Source organism: Ambystoma mexicanum, chromosome 13, assembly GCF_040938575.1.
Source record: "Ambystoma mexicanum isolate Mex_15411 chromosome 13, UKY_AmexF1_1, whole genome shotgun sequence".
Classification (NCBI taxonomy): Eukaryota; Metazoa; Chordata; class Amphibia; order Caudata; family Ambystomatidae; genus Ambystoma; species Ambystoma mexicanum.
This window is the reverse complement of record NC_090938.1, coordinates 248,934,976-248,951,303: the sequence shown is the minus strand read 5'-3', so window position 1 is coordinate 248,951,303 and position 16,328 is coordinate 248,934,976.

The following is a 16,328-nucleotide window of genomic DNA, read 5'->3' as shown; positions in this document are numbered from 1 at the left end:
TACACAGCTGGCACAGCCTATTGAAGGGGGATATTGATTCAAAAAGCGTCCATGAAATGAAGGGAAGATAAGAGATAACAAGACTCCCTGGAAGACGCCATCAGATTACTGTAGCTCCCATACGAGAAGAAACCTGCTAAACAGGGTCTCCTGGCACTAAGCAAAGCTGATCTAAGCACATTCTTTATTCAGAAAGCAGAATATGTGCTGTTCAGGCTGAGAGCTACGCATTACGAGCAAGGGGAGAATGCATGGAGCCTGTTAGCCGCACAGTTGTGCCATAAAGACGAGTGGGGGGGTGATTAAAAATTAAAAAAATGGAACCTACACTACAGACTCAGGGGATATTACACAGGAATTCTGTAACATTTATGAAACTTTATACACAGAGATGCTGCACTGTTGGCTCTTCAACAAAGAAACGTTAACAGGCCACAGGTAATTCACTACCATCCCACACTGTAACCTCTGCACTTTAACTCATACCAATATGTATCATGTTATGTTTACTGTACCTCATGCATGGTCGACTATACTGCAACCCTTGTCGACGCCTCCACTCTTCTATATGTAGCACTCAGCTAGATGACAAACCTGTAACCTCTTGTCATTGTCGACAAGCACACCATATCTACATACTAGGTATGTATGTTTTTTTGTAACCTGTTCTATGTTCTATGTATGTATGCTTTTTGTAACCGTGTCACAAGTTACAGCGCCCAGTTACCCCAGGGTTAGGTGCGCTCTATAAATAATAAACTAAACTAAAGTAAACTAAACTTAACCCAAAAGCAAAGAGGTGAAGCTCTGCATTAGCAGAACCCCAAACCCCTATGCTGCCCTTTAGGCTGCCATGTCTGGCTTTTTATTGTTTTAAAAGGATTTCAAAGTTTTTTTAAATGCTATCTGCACTTTTCCCTTCCCTCTTTCACCAGCCCTCCCTGCTCCGCTCCCACCCACCCTCCCCACCTCCGATTGGATAGTGAGTGGATCAAGGGACCCAGAAAGCAAAGCCATTACCAGAAGCTCCAGGGCAGCTGTGCCCGGTGTGGTGAGTCAGAAGAAGGACACAGATTCTGTGAGGACATGGTTCGTGAATTATTATTAAATAAAGATAAATGCCTATCATTCTCCATCTCTGTTGTTGGTCCTGCCTGTATTTCTAACTAAGGTGCTCGTCAGTCAGTAGTGAATGCCCAAAACTATACTATCTGACCCTACCACTAGAAAAACTAACATTTATGCAGAGAATGGCTCCCTTCTCCTAGCAAGTATTGTTAATACTTGTAGATTGTTAATCATCTGTAGACTTGTTTACTAATATGGAATTCTCAGTGACTCTTGTGACTTATTTTATTAGTCTCTGTAACTCTTTGTTACATTCAGTATCTTTTCTTTCTCCTTGGTATCCCCTTTTGGGCTTCTTGTGCAAGGTATATATTCTTTGTTACAACTTCCAGCGTATCCAAGGAGGACACTATTCTTCAGGTGGCCTTCCTGTCTGGGTGAAGTGGAACTGAACTTCCTTTGTCCCACTGACTTATTTATTTGGTTCTCTGGTATATTTTGTGACTCACAATGTCCATTCCTTCTGACATCATCTTCTTCTGATATGAAATATCTTATGGGTTTCCCCTGCCCAGGGTATTGTTATTTCTTGTTTTAACACTTTAACATTTAGATTCTCAGTGTCTCTGTTTATGTCCTCCTGATAATTACAGTTCAGAACTTCAGTTTGTTTTGCCTCTTTCTTTCTCTCCAACAATGTTTGATCGAGTGGTTCAAGGAGAAGTCTTTCTTATCATTTGTATTATATACGATTTAATGATATCTCTTTGGTCTCCCGCTATCCCCTTTCTCCCAGTTACCTTCTCTTATGAGGGGCAACGTCATCAGGAGTCTTGTTCCTTATCAACCTCTTCTCGAGTAATAGAACATGTTTGCTTCTCCTACATTGGCATTACTGGGGTTTCGTGTCTGTTCTGGTGTTCCAGTTTCTCGTATTGGGTTCCTGCCCTGGTGCTCTCTCGTGTTGCTGTGCTGTGACTTTTGAGTGCCAGCCTCTCATACTGGGCTCCTGCCCTGAAGCTCTCTCGTTTCAGGGCCGCCATGTGTTTCGCGTGTCATCCTCTCATACCAGCTCCTGCCTTGAAGCTCTGTCGTGTTGGGGTTACACTGTGGCTTTGACATGTCAGCCACTCCTACCAAGCTCCTACCATGAAGAAGCTCTCTCAGGTTGGGGTTGCCCTGTGACATTTGCGTGTCAGCCTCTCATACAGGACTCCTGCCCTGAAGCTCTCTCGGGTCGGGGTTACACTGTGACTTTGACGTTTCAGCCTCTTGTACTTGCTTCCTGCCCTGCAGCTTTCTGATGCTGGTGTTGTGCTGTGCCTTTGGTGTTCCAACTTATTGTCTGGAGCAAGTTTCAAACTCGCTGTTCTCCTCTGGTGCATTCTCTGCCTCCTAATCTTAAGCAGTGCGGGCTCTCTCTCGGCCGCGCATGCATTCCTCTCTCTCTGCCTCTCTCCAGGGTACGTCATTTAACGTACTCGTCCCAGTGTTTTGCATATTTATATTTAAAGAGACTTGTTTATTTCCAATAAGATATTGGTATCTCTGAGGAGTATATTCTCCCAGTCTTGACATACAGAGGCCTTTGCTATTGTGGGGTTTGTCATGTAGACCATGGTGTATGCCACTGTAGGGAGTTCTTCACGAGATTGGGATTCCTTGTCCCCTAAGGTGGAGTCTCTATCAGTGAAGACCCAATTGACTCAACCTCTAGGGAGGGTGTTGCAGAGCGGGCTAACCTCCCTGGCCTCACAGGAAGGGGCTCCCTCTTGGGGAGAAGGGAAACATTCCCTCTATTCACCACACCAGCCAGCAAGCTAAGGGCTCAGGCAAAGGGTGCTGTCTTTGGGTGCTTAATGCCCCTGTTTATCTCTTTACCCTGGCGACCCATCCCGGCCGTGTCTCGCTTTCACAGTCTGCAGCTATAGCCAGGTAGAAGACCACGCCATTGCTGCACTGTTGCTTTTTTGAATCTGGTGTTCTGTTGCAGCACATTGCATTTTCTCCCACAGTCGTTCTGGGTTGGGTTTGCATTTTCGTATCTAGCTATTGTTTTATTCCACCACAATACATTTTCTTTCCACAGTTCTTCCTTGGACATTCTTCTCAGGGATCACAAGAGGTTCAGATTGGGGGAACAGAACACCAACACATTTCTAAAATATACTATCAAGACCAGACATGTTATTTAGAAAATAAACTCCTATATTATGAACAATTAGAGGGGGATTTCTCTCCTGCCACTGAACCCTTTAACCTGTATTGGAATCAGGTAGCTTCTCAGTGGGAATGGATTTCAACAGGTTTTCTGCCCCCTCTACCTCAAAAAATATATATTACTTCCCATTCCAAGATACCCTGAGCTTGGCAGGTCGGAGCAGACCCACTTTGACCCCAAAGTCCAGAAAATCTTTCTTTACTACATTCAGGACCCTTCTTTTCTTTTCGGTGACTGGTAAAAAAAATCCAGAAAAAGATGAATTATGTGAATTTGAAATACCAAAGTTTTCTTAGCCGCTGCTACCTTTGCGATCCTGTCTCTGCCACGGGAGTCACTAAGCCATACGATGGCTGCCTGGTTTATTGGGAAAAACTGTAAGGATCCCTGACAAATTCTTGTTCAGACCACAGATACCTATGGATGAAGAGGGGGGACAGACAATCCCTCTAGAGTTAGAAGCAGCCATAGTACGAAGGGAAATGGTGATGCTTGAAGTAACAGATGACGAATGTAGACCATGGAGGACAGTAATAGCTTTCAAAGAGGGTACAGGTTGACTGACATTACTGATGATGATATGTTTAGAAAAGACCCAACAGATGATGAAGTAGTGTTCTTTATGAGGATCACATATTGGATACAAATAGAGAAAAGAGAAATCCCACTGCAATTGGCAATAATGCAGCAGTGTCCAGCATATTTTCAGGAAGACATGGAGAAGGTGCCCAGCGTTGTATGGACTACAGGACCTTATGATGTAGGATTATTAAAGCCAATAGGGGAATCTAATGTCTCGAGAAGCTGATGAGGATATATTCAAGACCATTTCAGCACTGATGAAACAAGGTATTCTGGTGCCATCAGAATCATTGTGCAATACTGCAGTGTATCCTATCAAAAAATCAAAGGGAGGGTCGTGGAGATTCATACAAGACATGAGACAGATTAACCAGATTGTAGAGGCAGAGTTTCCTCTAGTTCCTAACTCAGTGACGATACTGTGCAGTATCCCAGTGGAAGCATGATATTTCACAGCGATTGATTTAAAAAAATGTATTTTTCTCAATCCTGTTGCATAAAGTCTCACAGGACTTGACTTCATTTACGTTTCGTCAAACTCATCTGAAACATACTAGGCTGCCCCAATGATACTGTGAATCTCCATCAATCTTTTACAGGGTCCTCCAGATGGATTTAGGCAATGCTGATTTGAAAAGTGCGGTGATACAATACGTTGATGATATTTTAATTTTGTTGCACTACAGAAGATGAGTGCAGACAGGACTCGATTCAGTTAATGACTTAGCAGACAAAGGATAAAAGGTAGACCAGGACAAACTACAATATTGTCAAGAAGAGGTATTATATATAGGAGAGTTGATTTCACATCAGGGAAAAAAGGTGACACCTGAACGAGCTGAGACGATTATGAAAACTGCAAAACCGCACACAGTAAAACAGGTGCACCCATTTTTGGGACTATGCAGTTACATTAGAGCCTGGGTGTTTGACTACAGTTCATACACAAGACCCCTTTTGCAGGATTTAAAGAAAGCACAGGTTAATGAAGTTACAATAGAATGGACTGAGGAAATGGAGGAAGGGTTTGAGGAGTTCAAAAAAGCAATTTGCACAGCTCCTGTTTTGGGAATCCCCAATTATGCAGAGGAATTGTATTTATTTTTGCACACGAATGGGACAGCCATGACAGCAGTACTGACACAGAGGACTACACTGAGGTACAAGCCTCTAGCATATTACAGTGGGATTTTAGTCCCAGTTATGAAAGGACACTTCCCTTGCGAACTGTCATTGGCAGCTGCCATATTTGCAGTTGAGAAGTCTACAAGTATTGTCATGGGCTGCTCTATGACCCTCTTTGTGGAACATGCTCTTTTGTCATTTTAGAGAAACCCAAAGATACATTGACATCTCAGAGAGTGTCTGCCTATGACAGATGTCAGATGTAAAATAGAGAATTCTGCCACAATTGTAGCTGAGCCGGTAACAGAAGGCGATCATGTGCATGACTGTGAAAATTATGTTGAATTTTATGATGATATATCTCGTGTGCAAGAAAATGCTTTGACAGGAGGGGAAATTCTGTTTATTGATGGTTCTTTGAAAATTGATCAGACGAGCGGGGAAAGGCATTCGGGTGCAGCTCCAGTGAATCATATATTAACTGGAGGATTTGAAGTTGTATCAAGTGCTAGGCCACTGCCTCACTTTTCAGCGCAAGCTGCAGAATTAGTAGTGCTCATTGTCGCACCCAAGAACCATGAAGGGCAGGAAGTGACAGTGTACAGTGAATCCACCTACGTGACAACCATACACGCAAGCCTAGCAAGTTGGAAAAGGAGGAGCTACTTCAGAGAGGCTCGACCTCCGGTACAGCATGCATCCTTATTGGACAGGTTTATTAAAGCACTACAACTCCCAGTAGCCATAGTGGTTGTAAAATGTGCCGCTCACACTAAGTGAACATATTTTGTTTCTTGCGGGAATGAAACCACAGATGCAGAAACCAAAAGGGCTGCATATTACACAGAAATCTCAACCTTTGACACTCCAAATATCAAGGGGAAAGTAGTCATGATTATGGTAATGCAAGAAACATTTAATCATTTGCCAAAGATCCAATTAATGGAGATTCAAGGGAGTGCACCACAAGAAGAGCAGGAGTTATAGAAATGGAGGGGGTGTGTTTTATCTCCACAGAAGCATTATGGCAACAGGATAGCACTGGAAATCCGGTGATGCCAGTAGCATTATTAAAGGTAGCGCTTGGACAGTTGCACTACCTCGCGCATGTAACTAGGGGGAGTTGTGCTGCAACGATTGTGGAAGACAGGTTTATTCTAAATTTGTTTAAAAAAAAAGTTGCCTTCTTTGTAGTGATTTGCATCGTGTGTCAAAAGTTTACTGCTGGGCATACACTGAGAATGATTAGAGGAGTAATACCTCTACCGAATGGTCCTTTTCAGCATTTACATATTGATTATGTTGATATGATGCAGGTGAGTAATGGATATAGGTACCGGATAGTGGTGGTGTGTCCCTTCTCTAGGTGGATCGAGGCTGCTCCATGTACACAACCTGATGCCACTTGTGCAGCAAAGTTTTTAGTACGTGAATTCTTTCCAAGATGGGGGGTGTGAAGTGCTGAGATCCTAAAATCAGCCACATTTTGTTAAAGTGTTTGAACAGATAGGACTATTATTGAATACTAAACATATGTTTTCTTCTGCTTATCACCCGCAAGCAAACAGTATATGTGAGAGACTCAACAGCCGCCTTAAAGAAAGTATTGCCAAAATCAAACGAACTTTGAAAAATGTCGGCTACATTGCCTGCCCGTAGCTATATATGCCCTACGGAAACAGCCTGGTTTGGACCATCACCTCACCCCACATGAACTAGTGACAGGGAGGCAAATGAGCATGCTTCTTACACCTCCATCGAGGAGTAGAGGTGATGCTCAGAGTACAGCAAAACTGTTAGGTGATGAACTAAACGATTATTTGACATGTATGACACCAGCATCTCTCTCATTTCAGATCAACTCTGGCATCGGGGGGTCGGTCTCGGAACACAGATGAAGACGATCCAGCAACCGAATCTCCTGAAATTTTATCGTCACCTAAATTGTTTGTTGGTGACATCGTTCTAATTAAGAATTTCACCCAAAAGTGGCTCGAGCTACGTTTTAATGGCCCCTTTTGCGTTGAAAATAAAACCCATTCAGCAGTAAAAGTCCAAGGCAGGCGAGCTTTGCTTCACTTGAACGATGTGAAATTATACAAAGGCAAGACTGCCCCTCCCACTGTTGCCAATCTTGTATCTTCAATCTTGATTCCTACTCCATTTCTTCCAGGCTGTTCATATTTTATTATTTGATGCTTTGTTTCTGGCTTCTCTTGTCTTTAAATCTTGCACATAATTGTCTTCTCTTTGAGATGTTGCTTTATTCATCCACACTATGGATGCTGTTCTTCCTTGGAACTGTCCTCTTGTCAGGCAAACTGCGAGATGTGTCAGGCAATGTTCTTTTTTCATTGATACTTCTATGGCTATGAATATTTTAGAAGTTCCCAAACCATATGGTATCAGGGAACAGACGTAGCAACTCCCCTTATATGTTCTCTCTTCCACTTTTCTCATGTGCTGATACCACATGTTATTATCCAAGTGTGCTGCATCATCTAGATAAGTGTTTATCCCCTCATTGTTTTCCTCTGCATTTCTTCTAACTCTCCCATATGCAAGGTTTGTGAACTGACTAGGAAGTGAATTAAAAGTAGTTTTCATAGTGGCAAGAACCAAAGGGACATCTGCTTTATTAGGACTAATGTGATAAAGAGTATGAAACAGGAGAAACGGAAAGACAAAAAGAGAAATTGTACATGCATACACTATGCACAAGACCATTGACATCCACCTCTCTCGCCATCCTGGTACTGGCCATGCTTGTTTATTCCCTAAAATCGTGTTGGCCTTACCATTCCTCATTTCTAATATAATCATAAGAAAATGCTTTTAATCCTGGAGTTTCAATATATGCTCAATGATTGCAATTAACCGCCTCCCAATCACAGGGCCATTTTTTGGATCCTGTAAAAAAAAGTGTGAATATCAACGTTTCTTCTGACAAGAGCAGGATAAGATTGAAGGACAAATACAAAAACAGCAAACGCTATCCTGTACACATCCGTGTCAGTTAGGACCATAGCGCTAACCAAATAGATATGCAGTGAGAAAGGAATCTGGATATTCCTCTCGTTTCCAATCTTCAAACTCGAAATCATGTTCAGGCATAATTGTGATACATCAATATTTTTCTAAAATTTATTTTTAAAAATTCCTATGACACTCAGCAAAGGTTTGCACTCCCTCCATAATATGTGTGTCTGAATGAGTCACAGTCCGAATGCAAAATCTGCATTAACAGCTGGTTGATGTATCGTCCTTCTTCGTCATTGATAGAGTCTGCACACGCTGAAATTCTTCTTGTCTTGCCTCTGGATCAGCAACAGTGGGAAGGGCGTTCGCGCCTTTGCAGACTTTCACGTCGTTCAAATAAAGCCAAGCTCGCCTGCCTTGGACTTTTACTCCCAAGGCGGTTATATTTTCAATGCAAAAGGGGCCATTAAAGCGTGGCTCGTGCCACTTTCGGGTAAAGTTCTTGATAAGCACTAGATCTCCAGCAAATAACTTGGGTGCCAATAATAGTTTAGATGATCCGGTTGTTGAATGGTCTTGATCTGCGTTTTGAGACCGACCCCCCCCCTGATGCGTGTGTTGATCTGGAACAAGAGAGATCATAGTGGTCATACATGTCAAATAGTTATTCAACTAATCACCTAACAATTTAGCTGTACTCTGGGCATCACTTCTATTTCTAGACAGAGGTTTAAGAGGTGTTCTCATTCGCCTCACTGTCACTAGCTTGTGGGGGGGTGAGGTGATGGTCTGAACCAGGCTGATTCCGAAGGGCATATAAAGCTAAAGGCAGGCAATATAGCCATCCCTTCTTCAAAGTTAATTTTATTTTGGCAATCCTCTGTTTAAGGAGGCCATTGAGTCTTTCACACAGTACGCTTGCTTACGGGTGATAAACAGAAGAAAATGTATGCTTAATATTTTGTAGAAGACCTATTTGTTCAAACACCTCAATAAGAAAATGGGCCCATTGTCAGATCTCAGCACTTCACATACGCCCCATCTCAGAAAGACTTTGAGTACTAGAAACTTTGCTGTGCAGGTGGCGTCAGGATGTGTACACAGACCTGCCTCGATCCACCTATAGAAGAGACACGCCACCACTATCAGATACCTACCCCATTACATACTTGCAGCATGTCAACAAAATTAATATGTAAATGCTGAAATGGACCATTCGGTCTGGGTATTACCACTCTAATAATTCTCATTGTATTCCAAGCAGTAAACTTGACACAAAGGGCCTCATTACAACCTCGGCGGTAGCCATGCCACTATTGGCGGCATGGCTGCCTCCGAAATCGCCTCCGGGGTCCGGGTTCCCAGAATGAGGAATTACCGGGCTATTCCGAGTTTGGAGGGCCCGGTAATTCCTCCCTCCAAGGCCCGGACCTTCCCCATTCCCATTTCAGCCCCCATAGGTGTCACGACTCTCGGCCACAACCCTCTCTGACAAACCCATTGGCCAGGTGGAGTCAGGACTCGGGCCTCTAGAGCCTGCCATCCTCTTCAAAAGCCCTCATGGGGCCAGTCCTGGCACCTATGGCGCCAGGCTCATACACCATGAACAACGATGTGCCTTGGAACTACTTTATTGTATTGTCAGCCAACATGGAGGCATCCACATAGCTTGGTTCTGTAAGAACCAAGCTATGCAGTCTAGTGTTTTGGGTGTGGCAGGCCTGGAACTACTTTCCCTGGTACTACTTTACCTGGGCTATGTAAACCACACCCTGACTGCAGAACATGCTTCGTGTTACTTTGCAGCTTGCAACGTGACGCTCACCATGTCCAGCTATTCCCTAGATCCTCGGAGAAGCAGAACCTTCAAGGAGACAAAAGGAACATCATTAGCAGCAGCATCATCTTACCTGCAGTCTTCATCTTTAAACACTCGCAGCTACTGAGAACAGCTTCCTCGAATCTGCACGCCTCCCGGACAGAACGACCTGAAAGAGGAAGATAGAGGCACCTTTAAAGAAAGCTGTAGAGACATTTACAAATTACGAACTGCTCAAAAGGCTCACCTGGCTGTTCGACTCTCGGCTGGCACCACTTCGGACATTCCACTCGCGCTGAAGTGTCATGATGCCTACCCCCGGGCATCAGGACCAAGGCCCTCAGCTCCGGGAGCAGGCATCCAGACATTTGTTTAAACCTCAGCAGCCTCGGTTAGGGGCTGTCCGGGTTCAGTCCTGGCGCCATAGGCGCCAGGCTCATAGACTTTACTTACCTGATGCAGACCATGCTGCAAAAGAGTCCAAGCCTACATGAGGCCTGGATGGGACTATTTTGTTACAGGGACTATTTTTTTTACTCGGGCGTGGCTCTAGGGAACTTCTTACCTGGAACTACTTTGGAGGCTATTTAAACCACACCCGAACAGCAGCACATGCTTCGCGTTATTCTGCATCCAGCAGCGTGACGCTCACCGTGCCTGCAGCCAGCATCCAGTCTTCTGCCACGCCTGCGTGCCTGCAGCCAGCATCCAATCTTCTGCCACGCCCGCCTCGAATCCGGAGCTCCTAGAATAAAGAAGAGGAAAAGGACAAGGTTAGAAAACAAACTTATTTCAAATTCCTCACCTAATTCCGGAACCATTTCATCTCCGGACCTGGAAAGAACAACATTCCTGCACGCGTTGCTTCGCCAGCTCCAGCACGGCACCATACTCACCAGTTCTCACTGCATCTTTCGATTCGGCACTGTCTCCATCATTTCTTCGCCGTAATCGGGCACCTAGGGGACACAAGAAAAAACAAGGTGAGCCAAGGGAATCAACAAATACAACCTCTTACCACCATAGACTTACCTAATTTACCACCGGCGGTATTATTCCATAACTCTCCAAATTTTCATATGCCGCATCTGTAAAGAGGGAGAAAAACAAAACGTTAACGCATGCAATAGTTACCGGACAGCGTTGGGTAACAGACTCTTACCTGAACGCCAGCAGCAGCTACGAGACCTTCTTCTCACAAACTCAGTTGCAACTTAAGGAAGGAAGGGGAGAAGAGTGAACATCGGGCACATTGAACTCTTTGAACTTGATACTTACCAATCCTGCCAGGGACTTCAGAGTCAATACTTACCAGAACTCGCCCAACGCCTTCAAACCAGTGAAGTAACTGGTATCTACGCGCCCCTGCAAGACACGCAGGATGGAGAGCTCATCTTTTATGAAAATAAGGTGAGGTTACTAAGGGGATATCGGAGGTGATTAGTGGGGGAGAGCGAGAACAGTTGGGAGGTCATCACTAAAACCCACAGGTGGTTAATCCCTGTCTCCACTTGCAGGAAAATACTTCTTCGGGTCCAGCAGACAGGACTAGGCGGGCCAGTTCAGACAGTCATTTCTGCACTACGCATCACTTTGAAGGAGACCGCAGCTTTCCGGGTCCGATCGACACCCCTGTGGGGTCCAGGTGAGCGTAACAGAACGCAAAGCCTCTCTACAAATACCCACCCGGGTGTTATGGAAACCTCAGAAACCGACCAACTGACCCAATTATTGGGGGAATTTAGGGCGGAAGTACATGCCGCTCGCCAGGAGACTAATGCCCTCAGGAGAGAACTGATTGTCTCAAAGGAGCGCACGGATGATCTGGCTAGGCAACTACTGCAAAACCAAGCTGGGCAAACGCCCCTACCTGGATATGGGGGAAACCCAACCCCCGTTTCATCAAGCAATCCTGTGCAAGTGGTTTTACCAGGAAATATTCTGTTAGCTCCACCCGAACGCTTTGCTGGGGACCCCAAAAGGTTTGCCGTGTTTATGAACCAATGCTGCTTGCACTTTTTATGCAGACCGGGAGCCTTTCCAAATGACCAAGCCAAAGTAGCCTTTGTATTGTCATTATCTTAGTGGCAGCGCAGTGGATTGGTCCATTCCATTCGTCAACCAGGATGATCCTCCTCTCCCGGATTTTCAGGGTTTTCAAAGGAGCATGGAAAAACTATTCGTAGACACTCACAGGGTCAAGCCCTGGACAACAAACTTTTATCCTTACGACAAGGTAACCAGGATCTGCTAACCTATATTGCAACCTTCAATAGGTTGATGGTGGAAACCGGGTGGCCGGAGGAAAAACAAATGACATTGTTTCATTGTGGACTTCGGGGAGAACTCAAAGATGTCTTGGCTCAAGTTGTGAACCCACCTCAGGATTGCACAGAATGTATAGACTTAGTGGTCTAGCTAGGCCACCGACTTCAGAACCAAAAGACTGATCGAGCTAAATTCGAGAACCGGGTATTGGTTAAACCCAACCTTGTGCCCAAAGGAACAGATGCATCTGAACCTATGCAGATCGGGGGGGGGGTTAAAGGACCGTTAACTCAAAAGGAAAGAGAAAGAAGACGACAGATGCAGTTGTGTCTGTACTTTGGAACCTCAGGACATTTTCTACGGGATTGCCCTACAAAACCACCCAAGAAGGTGGTAGGAGTTGCTGATAAAACCACATAGAGCCTGATTTGGAAAACGACCACGCCCGACAAGCGTAGAGGTCCGCTTGCCGAGCTTAAAGAAGGACACTCAGACCGCTCATCTGATCATCCCAATGGGCCTACTTGATCCCAGGCAGCCATCACCTATGCATGCAGTAAGGGCATACATAGATAAATGGCCGTAGGAAACTATATGGACCACGAATTGGTGTCAAGGATGAATCTACCTCTTTGCAAAAAGACCACTTCGGATGTCATCATCACAGTTGATGGAACTGAGATTGCCTCGGGGCCTGTAACTCATTCCACTACAGAGATGACACTGTTGAGTCCAGATGGGCATCGAGAGACTATTGTGTTTGATCTAATCAAAGCCCCACAGTTCCTGATAATACTGGGGATGTCATGGTTGGAAACACATAATCCTTGTATAGATTTGCCAGAGAAGAGAATAACCTTCCCGGATTGTGCGCACACCTGTTACCCGGAGAAGAAAACTTTGAACAAAGGCCTGGCTACAGTCGTTAACCCAATCGCGCAGTTACCTCAGGAATACCAAGAATTTCAGGATGTTTTTAAAAAAGAACAGGCCAATACATTACCTCCTCACAGATCATACGATTGTCAAATCGACCTCCTACCCGGTGCACAACCCCCATGCAGTAGAATCTACGCCCTCACGAAACCTGAGAATCGTCACCTATGGTACTACTCGGACCAATACCTTGCTAATGGCTTTATTCGTCCTTCCAAGTCTCCTGCATCCTCAGCTTTATTCTTCGTGCCAAAAAAGGAAGGTGACCTTAGAATGTGCATAGATTACCGCGCATTAAATCAGATTACGGTAAAAAAACGATACCCATTGCCTCTGATCCCCGAATTACTAGACCAAGTAAAGGATGCTTGTATCTACACTAAGTTAGATCTCCAAGGGGCATATCATCTGGTACGTGTCAAGAAAGGCGATGAATGGAAGACTGCCTTTCGCACCAAGTACGGATTATTCGAATATCAGGTGATGCCCTTCGGATTGTGCAATGCACCAGCAGCCTTCCAGTATTTTATCAACGATGTCCTTCGTGAACTCATTGACGTCTGTGTCGTATACATAGATGATATTCTAGTGTACTCCTCCTCAGAATCAGACCATGTTAAGCACGTGTGGGCAGTCCTTGAGAAACTACACCAGCACAAGTTATATGCAAAATTGGAAAAATGTGTTTTTCATGCTAGGGAAGTTGAATTTCTTGAATTTATCCTGACTCCAAAAGGAGTTCGAATGGACTCTCGAAAGGTGGACGCAATTCTCAAGTGACCATCACCTAGTTCAGTAAAAGGGATACAAAGCATGCTCGGATTTGCTAATTTCTACCGCAGATTCATTCCGGACTTCTCCCATGTTGTACACCCCATCACAGCACTTTTGCGAAAAAACAAACGCTTCTTGTGGACCGAAGAGGCTGAAAAGGCCTTCCAAGAGCTGAAAGCGAAATTCACATCAGCACCTGTCTTAAAGCATCCACGCCCTGAGCTCCCATACATAGTACAAACTGATGAATCCAGTTTAGCCATGGGAGCTGTCCTGTCCCAGAAGGATCCTGAAACCGGTCAATTTACCCCAGTAGCGTTTTGCTCCAGAAAGTTCTCAGCACCTGAGTTAAACTATGCGGTTACCGATATAGAGCTATTAGCCATCAAATGCGCCTTTAGGGCTTGGCGGCACTATCTTCTTGGTGCCAGGCATAGTGTTACCATAATCACCGATCACCGGAACCTGCTGTATTTAAAAACGGCCAAAGCCCAATCATCGCGACAACTTCGATGGGCATTGTTCTTTGCCGAATTCGATTTCGTGATCACTTATCGACCAGGCTGCAAAAATGGCAAAGCAGATGCCTTATCCCGAATAGGGATGGGAGAAGCATATGCAAACCCGGAACCGGTGCCAATAATTCCCGAGCGAAGAATTCTTGGCATAACTACTCTACAGACACTAGAAGATATTCATTCAAAAATCCAACAACTCTTCGATCCAGCAACCCTGCAGGACTGGGTAAAGAAAGGCCCAGACTACTCAGTCGTCAATGACCTACCTTACTATCAAGGATGACTATTTCTACCACACAAGGAAATACAAGAACTAGTCATCTCCAATTACCATGACACCCTGATGGAAGGGCACCCAGGTATCGCAAAAACTGAAGCGAAAATTAAGAGACAGTTCTGGTGGCCCACTTGGCGAAAAGATGTAAAGTCATTTGTGATGTCTTGTGGCATTTGCGCCCAAAACAAAAGCCAGAAGAAAAAACCTGCTGGCCTTTTACAACCTTTGGATATTCCACCTAAACCATGGCACACCTTGTCTTTAGACTTTATTACAGATCTACCTCCATGTAATGGATTTAACACCATCCTAGTTATTGTGGATCTTTTTTCCAAGATGGCCCACTTTATTCCTTTAAAGGGGTTACCTTCTGCTTCGATTCTGGCCAAGGAGTTCCTCAAAAACATTGTTCGATTACACGGATTCCCTTCCGTATTGGTTTCTGACCGAGGTAGTCAATTTATCTCGCATTTTTGGAAGAAATGTTGTCAACTGGCACAAATCGACGTGAGGCTATCAACAAGTCACCATCCCCAGACCGATGGTCTGATGGAAAGGACCAACCAGACCCTTGAACTGTACCTACGCTGCATGCTACACCAGACCGAAAGCAATTGGAAAGATATTTTATGGATTTCCGAGTACGCATACAATAACTCTGTACATTCAGGAACCGGACAAAGCCCTTTTTATACTATATATGGACATCACCCTCGAACCTCAGGACTCGATTCGCCACAGCATTTAGAAATGCCCGCAGTTAGTCATTTGCACTCTACTATTACACAAGCCTTTAAGGAAGCCACAGAACATTTGAAACAAGCAAAAGAGAAATACAAGAAAAATGCTGATCAACATAGAAGTGAAACTCCACAATACCAGATTGGGGATCAAGTTTGGCTTGCTACAAAACATATACCTCTGAAGGGAACTCAGAATTTTAATCCTAGATATTTGGGACCTTACCCCTTTAAGGCCATTATCAACCCGGTGGCCGTCAAATTGGAATTACCCTCTAATATGCAAATTCATCCTGTCTTTCATGTTTCACTTCTAAAACCAGTTCAACCAGGGACAAGATTAACCAAACCAACTGACCCCATCTTGATAGATGGAGAACCTGAATTTGAGGTACAAAATATCCTGGACTCCAAGGTGATTAAATCAAAACTTTTTTATTTGATCGATTGGAAGGGCTACGGACCACAAGAAAGATCATGGGAGCCTAGCGACCACGTTCATGTACCTCGGTTGGTGAAAAGATTCCATCAGAACTTCCCAGACAAACCGGGGCCAGGGGGAAGAACAACTTTAGGAGGGGCCTTGGGGGGGGGGGGGTAGTGCTGTCATGATGCCTACCCCCAGGCATCAGGACCAAGGCCCTCAGCTCCGGGAGCAGGCATCCAGACATTTGTTTACACCTCAGCAGCCCCGGCTAGGGGCTGTCTGGGTTCAGTCCTGGCGCCTTAGGCGCCAGGCTCATCATAGAAATCAGTCCTGGCGCCATAGGCGCCAGGGTCATAGACTTTACTTACCTGATGCAGACCATGCTGCAAAAGAGTCCAAGCCTACATGAGGCCTGGATGCGACTATTTTGTTACAGGGACTATTTTTTACTCGGGCGTGGCTCTAGGGAACTTCTTACGTGGAACTACTTTGGAGGATATTTAAACCACACCCGAACAGCAGCACATGCTTTGCGTTATTCTGCATCCAGCAGCGTGACGCTCACCGTGCCTGCAGCCAGCATCCAGTCTTCTG